The 12,190-nt window shown below is 38.5% G+C and overlaps 1 long non-coding RNA gene and 1 pseudogene across 1 annotated transcript; one reads left to right on the top strand and one right to left on the bottom strand.

Moving 5' to 3' along the window:
- Nucleotides 1-1,730: 1,730 nt before the first annotated feature.
- LOC126700574 (uncharacterized) lies at nt 1,731-3,159 on the bottom strand. The gene is made up of 2 exons (XR_007647244.1): nt 2,575-3,159; nt 1,731-2,495 (listed from the first exon to the last, which is right to left on the bottom strand). It is a non-coding gene; the product is annotated as an uncharacterized LOC126700574 (long non-coding RNA).
- Nucleotides 3,160-4,930: 1,771 nt separating this feature from the next.
- Nucleotides 4,931-6,881, top strand: LOC126700966 (phenylacetaldehyde oxime monooxygenase CYP71AN24-like; annotated as a pseudogene).
- Nucleotides 6,882-12,190: the final 5,309 nt, after the last annotated feature.

Raw genomic sequence — 12,190 nt, 5'->3', positions numbered from 1 at the left:
TAGATGAAGTTTTTGGTAGTGGGAATTGATTACACTAAGTGGGTGGAAGCTGAGCCCTTAGTGAAGATTATACAACAAAATGTCAAGAATTTCGTCTGGAAGAACATTGTATGCGGGTTTGGGATACCTAAGGTACTAGTGTCTAACAATGGGCGACAATTCGATAACACATCTTTCAGGGATTTTTGCGAGCAATTTGGAATCAAGAATCATTATTCCTCACCTTCCCACCCACAAGCAAACGGACAAATAGAAGTTGTAAACTGATCCTTGTTGAAGATCATCAAGACTTGGCTTGAGGGGGCAAAAGGAGTATGGCTAGACGAGTTGCCAAGTGTTTTATGGGCTTACAGGACGACAATAAGGACCCCCATAGAGGAAACTCCTTTCAAACTAGCCTATGGGAGTGAAGCAGCCATACTTGCAGAAGTACACATGGCCAACCATAAGGTGTTGAAGTATCAAGATGAGGAAATGAAGAACAACTTCGTCTTAACCTTGATCTTATTGACGAGGTAAGGATGGATGCAAAGCAGAGGACAACAAGGTACAAAAATCTCATGGCCAAGCAATATGATGCCATGGTGAAACCTAGGCGCTTCAACATTGGGGACCTCATCCTAAAAGGGGTCTCCTTGGCAACTAGAAACTTGATTCATGGGAAACTAGGGCCTAATTGGGAAGGACCTTATAGGGTTGTCAACTGCAAAAGGTAGAGATCATACTACTTGGAAGCTCTAGATGGACGAAAGCAAGAGCACCCTTGGAATGTTGAGCATATAAGGAGATACTATCAATAAAGGGTCAACCTGGACGAGCATCACCATGGACGAAGTTGAAGTTATGTTTTGTTTTTCTCATGTTTGCTTATGTTTACTACTACTGCATGTTTTTAAGTATTTTAATTCCTTAAAAAGTGCATCAATTTCTAGCTTTTGCACTATCTATGGACGAATTTGTGATAGGCAAAGTCATGTAAGTCTCTGTTTGTATAAGTATTTGTGATTCCCTAAGGCACTGGCTTTTAAGCATGTGCCATGCTTGTGGACGATGTGGATGTTATGTTTATATTATGTTCATACAGTTTGGATTTATTATGTATATAATGTTGTGTGAATCTCTCATTTTCATGATTCCATCCAAACTAATCCACAAGAAGACTAAAGGCCAAAGGCGAATAAAATCTCTGGATGCAGGGATGTAACATCTATAAGCTTCCTTTAAAATAAGGACAAAGTGAAGAAAAATAAACCTAAAGTATACTCATCTAAGCACTTGACGAGGTAAAACCTAAGCTATACTCGTCTAACTAATGGACGAGGAAAAGCGTGCACACAAGAATATTTCAAGATCCATGAATAAATTTAACCAGCTAAAGTCCAATTTTTGGACGAGTAAACGCTGGAAACGTCTTACCCAAAGACAAATAAAGGGCCATCCAGCCTATAGATGAAGGATAATGCAAGCTATAAGTCAAATTTATAGACAAATAAAGCTAGCAAGGAAAATACCATTCATAAGCGAGTTATACTTGTAGAATTTAAAGAATGGTAATTGTTGGGCATGAGAAGATTATTTTAACATGGACGAGATTCATGAGTGGACAGACCACACTTAACCATAAAAACAACATGGACGATGTAAACAAATAAAATTCGTTCATAAAGTATATAACATGTTCAACACCAAGTAAGAAATGAAAATAAAGGTAGACATTCATTCATAAAAACTAAAAGAAGGGTAGATGACCACCATCCAAAATCCCTTGAGTTATGTAAAGCCAATAAGGGAAATTGTATATATAGCTCGTCCCTAAACTTGGACAAGAAAATTGTACTTGAATGAATTCTAAAAAAAGTAAAGCCCAAAACAATGGGCATTTCCAATAAACTAAAATAATAAAATTTTTCTAAAACAAGATAAATTTACTGAGATAAACCATTAGGGGCATTGCCCCGAGACTTTAGGTCGTCCCTGCTGACAACAGTGGCATCCTGGGTTACTTCATTAGTAGCATCGTCCACCACGTTGAAGTCCTTAGAACTTGTCAGAAGCAAAGAACTTTTTGTGGCAAGAGGAATTTTGAAGGAATCAAAGTCCAGGTCAGGGTAAGCCTCCTTGGCATCAGCACGGAAGTACTCGTAGCCAGCTACATAATGACTATCTAGACGATTCTTGTACTCGTCTAGCTTCTTGAAAGCTGCAACAACTTCTTCACGAGCCTTCTCCAAAGACGAGTTGAACTCTGAAACTTTTCCCTCCAAGTGAGCAATGTGGGTCTCTTTCTCAATGGGATCTGCTTTAAGTTCCTCAACCTCGTCTTTCAGCTTCGTCTCTATTCCTTGCAAACGACCAAGATCCTCAGTCAATCTGATCACTTCCCCCTTTTTCAAAAGGACCTCATTGTTCAGCTCTTTGTTCTTCTCCTTGGCTGTTTGGGCTTTATCACATAACTCCTTAGCCTAGCTGGACATCGTGTAAAACTTTGACATGGCCTACGAATGGACGAAGGAAAGTTTGAAATTTTATTTAAACTTGAAGAAAATAAAACAAAGGTGAATGAAAGTTATATACCTTAAAAAGGTCATGAATGGTAGAACGTTCAAAGTCCCTTACTGACATATTATAACATGAATTCACTTCATTGTCAGTAATGATTCCTTTGAACATCTTCCATGCATAACTCTCATCCAGCACTAGGTTAGGAGGACGCTTAGACGGCTCTGAGGGATGAGCCCTACGAGGAGCTTTAGTTGGAGGGGGAAGATTCTCAGACTGGACGAGTGGAACGGTCTGGACGGGTGCCACATTAACCATTGGGTTGTCCAAATCTACCGTCAGAGGAGTGAACTTTGGGACCTTGGGAAGAGGATCCGGATCCTCTCCATTTCCCTTTGAAATGGAGAGGCTCCAGTTTACGGTGGGGATTTTTTTTTTTAAATGATCAACACTCAAAATTGAGCCACGTCATTTAAATGTTAACACCACACTTAAAACTAAATGATTTGTTTAACTCAACCGGACAAAAAAAAACTTTTTGGAGGGAAATGGAGAAACAGAGGTAGAGGTATATCAGTGCATTGGAAAACAAAAAAAAACCTTTTAGAGGGAAAAGTGAAACAGAGTAGCCAACGTTCAAAGCTTCAAATATTTTAACCAAAAAAAAAAAAAGCTTCACAGAAGTATATCCGTGCACTGAAAAAAAAAAAAAAAAAAAAAAAAAAAAAAAACCTTTTAGAGGGAAAAGTGGAACAGAGGTAACCCACATTCAAAGCTTCACAGATTTTAACCAAAAAAAAAAAAAAAAAAAAAGCTTTACAGAAGGTTCAAAGAAGACATCTCTGTTTCTATCTTGCCAAACAGAGGTATATCCGTAAAGAACATGTTTATTACTTCTTTTATATATATATATATATATATATATATATATATCTTGCCAAATGGAAGGTTCACAAAGGAGTTAGTAGAGAAGACAAAGGGTTTCGAGATTTCTTCAATCTAGATTCAGATAGTCCATTGAAGGACCATAGCCTAGTCCATTCCATCGACAACGTTACAATAGAAGGCAATCAAGGCTATGGTTGTGGTGAGACGAGTGAAGGAGTGAGGGATTGGAGATGCGAGACGAGTGAGGGAGTGAGGGATCGGATTCTGGGTTGTGCAGTGGTTGGTGGTTGCGGATGTGCAATGGCTGGAGGCTGTGGTTGATTTTGGGTCACAGTGGTAATGGTGGTGTTTGAAGTTTTATGGGTTTTTTTTTTTCCCCAGTGGTGGTGGTTTTGGTGGATGTTTGTGGTGGTTGTTTGCGATTTATGTAGGCTTGTGGTGGTTGGTTGTGGGTTTGTGGAGGTGGCCGGATGGGTCTGTGGGTTTGAACCTTATGCCTCTCTTTCCCACTCTGGTCCAAAAGCTTTAGTTCAAAAAGCGCTCTCACATTAGCGCCTTCGCTCACCATTCTCGCCATCCGGGTAAAAATAGATTGCCCAAGAGTATCTGCCGGCGGTGAAAGTATTGGTTGGGGAGAGAAATTTCAGATGGGCTGGTGAGAGAGAGAGTTTGAACTTTGAAATTTAAGAGAGAGAGAGAGAGAGAGAGAGTTTGAACTGCTGGTGAGAGAAAAGGGGTTCGGTTAGTTTAACCAGAGTTGAATTTGTTGAGTTAAGTATGTGTTAACATTTAAATGACGTGGCTCAATTTTGAGCGTTGATCATTTTAAAAAAAAAATCCCCACCGTAAACTGGAGCCTCTCTATTTCAAAGGGAAATGGAGAAGATCCGGATCCTTGGGAAGAGGGGTCTTATTGGGCTTCTACTTCTTAAGACCTCGACAACTTGGAAGGTCACCAAGGTCCACCGAGCGAGATATCGTCTTCCTTTTTTCTGTTTGGATGGCAAGTTTTTGGATGACTGAAGGGGTAGTGTCATCCTGAATTTGGACGTCCTCATAACCACTTGTTGTAGCCTTTTCTTTGTTTTCCTTCATGGTATCCATTCCTATGACGAAGAAAACAAAATTTAATTAAGAGAGAGAGAGAGAGAGATGGATGATACTTACTAAGTAGAATTGTCTCAAAAATAGATAAACATTTTTATGAATCATTTACTAAGTAGAGAATTGCATGTCACCGGCCAAATAATCCAATTTAAGTTTTTGTCTTAAATAGAAGTTGAGAATGGAAAGCTTATTTGTTTAAAAATGAGGTAAAATTAACTTTAAGCAAATAAGCGAATAAAACACTTATAAAAAAAATAAAATAAAATAAAAGTGAATAAAACAAATTAATTTCTTAATGCAATCGTTATTATTTTACATATTAATTTACACAATTAACTAGAGAAGGTGAAACTCGAAAAATTTTCTATATAACTAGAGAGCTGGGCTGTTATTTGCATTGTGAAAAACAGTTGTTGTCTACCATTGTTGAGAGGAAATGGCTCTTCTACCATTGTTGCGACAATCATGGCTGGAGTTACACAAAACTCCTTTTCATGTCCTCTTATTTTTTTGTCTTAATCCTCTCTTTTGTTTACATTTTCAAGCAATTTAGAAGTGGCAAACCAAAATATCCTCCATCCCCACCAAAGCTACCAATTATTGGTAACGTTCACCAACTAGGCACACTCCCACACCGTTCCCTTCATGCCCTATCTAAGAAGTATGGCCCCATAATGTTCTTAGACTTGGGCTGTGCTCCAACAGTTGTGGTGTCATTTGCAGATATGGCCGAAGAAATCATTAAGATAAATGATATTATTTTCTCAAACCAGCCGGAAACAACGGCTGCCAATTTCTTATATTATGGATCCACAGATGTAACATTCTCACAATATGGCCAGTATTGGAGACGATAAGAAAATTTGTGTCGTCAAACTTTTGGGCCTCAAAAGAGTGCAATCTTTCCAATACGTAAGGGAAAAAGGACTTGAAGTGTGGGTTTGGATCCACATTCACGTTCACGTCCACCTTTTAACAGGTTTGCGCGTTTTGAGCTCCTTTTTTTTTTTTAAGACCGGCGCCTAGTGCACTGTTCATGGGACATTAATAGTGCACCAAGGCATATGAACAGTAAAAAAAAGAGTGAACAGTAATTTTTCACACATTTAAAAATTATTTTATTACAATATTTTCAGTTTTCAGTTTTTGACAAAATATGTTGTACCCAAACGGATCTGAAGTATCAATCAAAAAGATACGTGACTCGTGCTTAAAAGGGGCTTCTATCAACCTAAGTGAGATAATAATTGCAACCTTGAAAAATATAGTCACTCGATGTTTATTTGGACAAAAATTTGAAGACAATGGTAAGAGCAAGATTGGAGAGCTCCCAAGAAGGGTGATGGTGCTACTTGCAGCATTCAGTTTGGGAGATTTTTTCCCTTCTTTGAGATGGATTGATGTTCTTACAGGATTTATACCAAGTTTAAAATCTAGTTTTGGAGAAATAGATACTTTTCTTGATCAAGTGGTTCAACAACATATGATAATGAAAGTTGACGACGGTGTGCCTAATAAGAATGATTTTATGGATAGTCTGCTCGAACTTCGAAAGAGTGGCAAGCTTGACTTTGAGCCCACTCATAAAAATCTCAAAGCACTCCTACTGCTCTCTCTCTCTCTCTCTCTCTCTCTCTCTCTATATATATATATATATATATAATATAATATAATATGAGACATGCTCACACACTATCTGAACCACAAACAAAGAGAAACACAAGCAAATGCTCGAACACACATTTGAAGTCTTATTTTTGTCAAAAATATTTCAGGACATGTTTGTTGGTGGAATTGATTCTACTTCAGTAGCTTTGGAATGGGTAATGGCAGAGCTCATAAGAAGTCCTAGTATAATGAAGAGAGCACAAGAAGAGATAAGAAGAGTAGTGGGTACAAAGTCACATATAGAAGTTGAAGATATTAATCAGATGTATTACTTGAAATGTATCCTCAAAGAAAATATGAGACTACATCCACCACTTCCTCTGTTACCTCGAGAAACATCAGCATGTGTGAAATTCAGAGGTTATGATATTCCACCCAAAACAAGAGTGTTGATCAATGTATTCACAATCCAAAGAGACCCTAAAATATGGGATAGGCCAGAAGAGTTCATCCCAGATAGATTCCAAGACAAACGAGTTGATTTCAAAGGCTTAGACTTCAAATTAATCCCATTTGGAGGTGGGAGAAGGGGGTGCCCAGGAATGTCATTTGGTGTTGCTATAGCAGAATATGTTATTGCCAACCTTCTATGCTGGCTTGATTGGAAGTTGCCTAGTGCAAATGCACAAGGGAAAGACTTGGACATGACTGAAGTTAATGCACTCAATGTGTTTAAGAAAATTCCACTCGAGCTTGTTGCAATACCTTACTCTCCTTGATCAGTTGATTATGAGATTCACAGTTATGCTAATAATGTAATTTTTCTTCATTTGCTTGTTTGGTTGTCAAATATGCACTTGCTTCTAATACACTTGTTGAAATCAATGTAAGGGGCCTTCTACCTTAATAATAACAGAAACTTCCATGTTTTGAAAACTCTTTCATGCTATTTGATATTTTACCCTTTAGTTTGTACTTATAAATTAAGCACATTGATATTTGACCCAATGATTTTCACAGATTTGTTTTGCCATTTAACACCAATTTACTAACATTTTCGTTACTTAATAGGTTTCTGAAACTATTAAGGAAACTAGCATTTCGAGTCTCTTAGCCTCTAGTTTACTATAGAAACTCGAGCCTAAGAGACTCGAGTTCCATGTGTTGCAATGCTAACATGGAATTTTAATCCACATAGAACTCAAGTCTTAGAGGCTCGAGTTCCTTAAAGCAACCTCAAGTTTATAAAACTTGAGTTTCTAATGGCGAAATTATTGTCGGGTAAATATCCTCATTGAGTTTAACTTGCTTTGATTCTGGTACTACATTTTATGGTGTCCATCTTTGTTAAAATGTAATTTGCAATTGACAAGTGGTTATCTAAGTATTAAAGAAGAAGCAATTGCCAAACTAGATGTCAACAATCATTGAAGAATCAGGTGGCAACAAAATGATGTTGAAGTAGCATGCAAGTTGACAACTCACATGGCTAGGAGTCATTCAAGGAGAAATGAAGCAAATTTCAATAGTATTCTTGAAGCTTGTAACCATCCTAACATATCTGAGGAAATTTATCTGACATACATATACGATAAAGACAGCCTACTACTACTGTATTGGTCCATAGTTAATTTCTGCTCAAAGCTTCTTGTCTTAATGTATATTCCTTCTTTGCTCTAATTATCTTTCCCATAATTGGCAATAAGGATGCCTTCATATCCTCAAATATGAGTCTATATCAATCATTCATTACTCTCTCCCTTTTTTCCCTTCAGTTTTGGTCAGTACATGTACATCTCCTATGGGGGTATGTATAGAATCCTTATTATGTAAATCAAAATAGAACTTGAATGCTCCTAACATTGCTTTACGCTAAAACATAAGAGCTAATCATGTTATGACAACCCAACCTTCCGATAATGAGAGGCTATATGAGACAAATAAAAATACATGACAAAGCAATATATGATCGCAGAGATAAATGAAAATATAAAATGCAAATTATTTGTATATTTGACCCTCAATTTTCAATAATGCCCCTTATCAATATGTGCTCTGCATCACCAAAATTCCTAAATGAACATAAGTTAAATTCCCTTTTGCTTCTCATTCCTACAATATAGTAATGAGTCTATTGAAATGAAGTTATTCACTTTTATTGTTATTCATAGCAGATGAAATTATTATATACTCACAAAATCATTTGCTCCTTTAAGAATGATGAAGCTATATATCCTTCTTCTTTGTGTGCTTGAATTTGCTGCACCTGTAATCTAGAAACTCAAATCAAGATTGTGAGACGTACAACATGAATAAAGTAACTTTGTAGTTGCTCTAAATCTTAAACTTAACTTCTTAATCCCTCTCTCCTTTTTTGGGTGAATACCAATTTTCATCTGTTTCCTTCCCCTCATCTCTCAATTTGACAGCACAAGTCACGTAGAAGCCGAATTTGACTCGTAGAAGCCATCCTAACAAACTTTTGGGGAATTCATATCGACAAACAGGAAATTTATCCAAATAAAGAAGACCCACAAGCCCAAACTCAAATGGGTATGTAAAATATGACACAAACCCAAAAAGAAATTGACTTTTACACAGCTATTTCAAACACAGATAAAGACAGAAATTCGAGAATGAAAAAGATTATAGAAGACCGGCTTGAGCTTGGAAATCACTCTGACAGACTCTTATAAGCCCCAAAAAGCGTCCTTCTCTTCCTCCATTTGTGTCCACAAATCCAAAACCTTAATGATCCAACAATGCAAGCAAGGCAACCAACAAGGAAAAACTCATAAAAATCCAAAAATTCAATCAAATAAGCAAAGAATATGAGAAAGAAATCAACTTTTTCCCTTAACAGAGAAAGTCTGTAACACAACGTGATTTCCCTAGTCTCTCTCACTCTGACTCTCTGCTTCTTTCTCTCTCCCTCGCTGCCTCAGTGTTGAAAAAAATTGTTCTTAGCAAAACGCACCGTTTAAAGATTTTCACCCAAACACGTCATTTTGGCACAACACTTTTTTATTTTTGTTGGGAGAAGGTTTTGGCACAACCATGGTTTTAAAAACCGGTACGGTGAAAGAACCGGAAAATGAACTAATTACTGGTTTTATGGTCGGACCGAGGTCCGACCGATGGTCGAACCGGTGACGTCATAAATAATTTAATTAATATTTATTTAAATTATATAAATAATTAATAATTTTTTAATATCCTAAAAACATAATTAGACTCATGACTAGCACATCACAAAAAGTTTAATGCCACACATTTACTGATTTACAACATTTATCAACAAGTCATTGAAAGCCCATCAAAAAATCCTCCTCCAATTAGGCAATTACAGGGAAAATCAGTCAACAATTTATACAAAATATTGATTTGGCTTATCATTCATATTCTATTCTATTCAATAGATACACATATTCATATCCTATTCAACAGACTCAACAATTTATACAAAATGGTGACTTGGCTTATCATTCTCCCTGCTTTGCTTCAAATCCACCAAAGTTACCATCCAAACCCAACCACAAAAAATGTAGGGCATCCAAAGCCAAAGGACATCCAAACAAACTCAACTCATCTATAGCTTTGTCTTCTAATAAAAAGATACACACACACACACACACACACACATATATATATATATATATATATATTAACTATTAGTTTATTACCTGATGAAGCCGAAAAAAAAAAAAAAAAAAAAAACAGAGAGTGCAGAGAGTGAGGGCGAGGGCGAGGGCGGGGTTGGAAAAAAGAAAAAAAAAAAAAAAAAAACCCTCAGCTTGACCGATCTAAGGGAGAGGGTGCCGCTGCCGCTGTCGCTATGCGCGAAGCAGAGAGTGAGGGCGAGGGCGAGGGCTGGCTTGGAAAAAAGAAAAACGAAAAAACCTCAGCTTGACCGATCTGAGGGAGATGGTGCCGCTGCCGCTGTGCGCGAAGCAAAGAGTGAGGGCGAGGGAGAGGGCGAGGGCGAGGGCGGGCTTGGAAAAAAGAAAGAAGAAAAAACCTCAGCTGAGAGAGCTTGTGCGCGGTGCGTAACGGTGCCGGTGCCGGTGCTGGTGCGCGGTGCGTGACGCAGAGAGAGCTTGAGTGCTTGACCGATTGTGAGATGAGAGAGTTGAGATTTGAGGCTGAGGCTGAGTGATCGTGAGGCTGAGGGCTGAGGCAGAGTGATTTCGTGATTGAGATGGGAATGGGAGAGTTAGAGAACTTTAGGCTTAGGAGTTAGGAGTTAGGGTTTGTTTCTACGTTTTAGGACATTTGTGGAAATTCAAAGCACCAAAACGGCAGCAAAACAACGTAGCTTTCCCAGGAAAATCAAAAAAAATTCCAACCGGTCATTAACCGGTTCGACCTCCGGTTTTTCCGGTTTTCAGGTTGAACCGGACGGTTTTTACTGTTCATCGGTTTTTTAATGATTTCCGGTTTTATATCATAACCGGACCGGATTAGAGGCCGGTTCCCGGTTGAACCGGTCGGACCGGCCGGTCCGGTCCGGTTTTTAAAACTATGGGCATAACACTTGAATAAACCAAAATTACTGTAGATAAGCGTATTGACTTTTTTTATATTGTTAATTAGTAGATTATTATTAGACAAGAAGCTTCATTTTTTATTTTTTGAAATTTTATTTTATTTACTGGATGATGAGGATATGATGTTGGGTCAGTACAATTTTTCTTGACAAATCAAGCCATAACAACTCGAGGGTACTTGGCGAAGTCTATGTACATGTAATTTCTAATATTGTGTATCACAAATAGTACCTTAAACACAAAAATGGCTAGCTCTTCCTCTCTCTCCCTTTCGCGTGAAGAACATGAGGAACTGGCCCACAACCACAAGAAGGTTAAGAATGTGAATCATGTAGGCTTTCGCGAGAGCAGTGACTCAAGACCATCATCTCCAAACCAACCCCAAGGTATGTGGAGTCAAGCTACGTCTTTTAAGGATAAGGTGGTGGGTTAGATTCCTTGTGCCTACATTTAGGCTTTTAACTTTGAAGACCTCATGAAGGATGACGAAGAATCGGATGACGAAGTAGAGACTCTAAGGGAAGGACTAGTTGCTGTAAAATTTCCAAGAGAGCTCAAACAGAAAATAAGAAACCCGTGGACAAGGGCATTGATTGTTAAGGTGTATGGAAGGTTGATTGGTTTCAACTATATTTAGACAAGACTTCTGGCCCTTTGGAAGCCAGCAGGCAAACTTGATTGTGTGGATTTAGGCTATGGGTTCTTCCTCACTCGGCTATCTCTTAAAGAAGATTTTGAGGTGGTTTTGCAGAAGGGTCCTTGGTTTATTGGCGATCACTTTCTGTCCATACGACCATGGGTACCAAATTTTAAACCGGAGTTGGCGAATGAGTCCTCGATAGCAGTTTGGATTAGACTCAATGGGTTGCCAATAGAGTACTACAATGCTGAAGCTCTCTACCTAATCGGGAAAGCCATTGGTAATGTGGTAAGGGTAGACACTCATACCGCGTCGGAGGCTAGAGGAAGGTACGCTAGACTGTGTGTACAAGTTGATGTAACAAAGCCTTTAGTCATAGCCATTAAGATGGGAAAGATTGAGCAACCAGTGTGCTATGAAGGCATCCAGAAGTTGCGTTTTGATTGTGGAAGAATGGGCCATAAGCGGGAAAACTGCCTGTACTCAGTCCGCCAAGATGTTCCGTCAAAGGAGACGATGGCGATGAAATCAAAGAAGAATAGTACTTGGTCATGCATTCCTCATGGGGTTAATGCTGACAAGGTAGGCGAGGGACCCAGTGGGATTGTGCCTGATAATGCACAGGGCAGCGATGAGGAGCACGTACATGACAGTACGTATGGTCCGTGGATTATGGTTAAGCGCAGGGTGAATGGAGCCAAAAATCAACGATCCAATGTGGGACCATAACCACGCTGAAATTATGGAAGCGTTCAGTGGCCAAGAGATGGTTTTACGAAGGATGTTTCGGTTGGGCCTTCGAGGGGGATTAAAAGAAAATTTTTTCCACCTAAGGTGAGTTTTAGGGCCCAGGGTGCTAGTAGTGTCACAAAGTTGGAAGGCCTTAAAGAATTAAAGGGCC

Source organism: Quercus robur, chromosome 9 (genome assembly GCF_932294415.1).
Source record: "Quercus robur chromosome 9, dhQueRobu3.1, whole genome shotgun sequence".
Lineage (NCBI taxonomy): Eukaryota > Viridiplantae > Streptophyta > Magnoliopsida > Fagales > Fagaceae > Quercus > Quercus robur.
This window is presented reverse-complemented; position numbering and strand designations above follow the sequence as displayed.